Consider the following 953-nt stretch of genomic DNA (forward strand, 5'->3'; position numbering starts at 1 on the left):
TATTTTACAAACTAATAAACATACCACCCGAAACTCAGTGGCTTAAAACAACAATCGTTTATGTTCATGGGTTGGCTGGGCTATACTTAGCTGGAGAGCTCTGCTTCGTCCTTTGGCGGCCCTGCTATTGAAGGTAAGTCTTTTAAGTTGGCTAGTGAGGTTCTGCTTTATGTATCTCTCATACTCTTTAAATCAGGTCCAATTAATGCATGTTTTTCTTGACAGAGGTACAAGAGAATAAGTTGCCTAGACTTGGAACTGGTGCATTGCCACTTCCAACTTATTCCATGGGCCAAAGTAGTCCTTAAGACAACCCCAAGGACATGACAGTACTCTCTGCCCATGTTAACACCATAGCAAAGGTGTGGATGCCAGGAACGGTTAATTATTGGAGGGAATAATTCAGCCTTTTATATTTGGTGGCAGAGATGTCAAGGAAAAAGTCTGTTTTAGAAAGGAGTGGTCATCAGTGTTGACTAAAAATGATAGGCCAAGTAAGGTGATTGCATTTGGCAACAGGTGGTAACTGGTAAATTTAGTGAGGATTTGTGTGTGTGTGTGTGTGTGTGTGTGTGTGTGTTATGTGTATGATGGAAAGATGGGGAAGGAAGCCTTAGCTAACATGGGATTATCAAATCAGACTTGTATATATCAGATATCATACTCAGTGTCCAGCTTTCTAAGTAATTCAAGAATATAAGGTAATATAGAGACAAAAACAAGTAAGAGAGGAGGTCTGAGACATCCTGCATTGTTACATTGTTTCTTCTTTCATTGATCATGTGCTTTCTGGTTCAGAATAATCAATGAGGGTAATCTAGTGAGCTTTTGGGGGTTATTATGATACATAGCAGACAGCATTTAATAACGCTGATTATTTTATAATGCTAATAGTTTTACAAGTTACCTGACATTTTTCAGACAGACATGCTTCACAGATACACTGTTTTTAG

Source organism: Hipposideros armiger, unplaced genomic scaffold (genome assembly GCF_001890085.2).
Source record: "Hipposideros armiger isolate ML-2016 unplaced genomic scaffold, ASM189008v1 scaffold_245, whole genome shotgun sequence".
Taxonomy (NCBI): domain Eukaryota; kingdom Metazoa; phylum Chordata; class Mammalia; order Chiroptera; family Hipposideridae; genus Hipposideros; species Hipposideros armiger.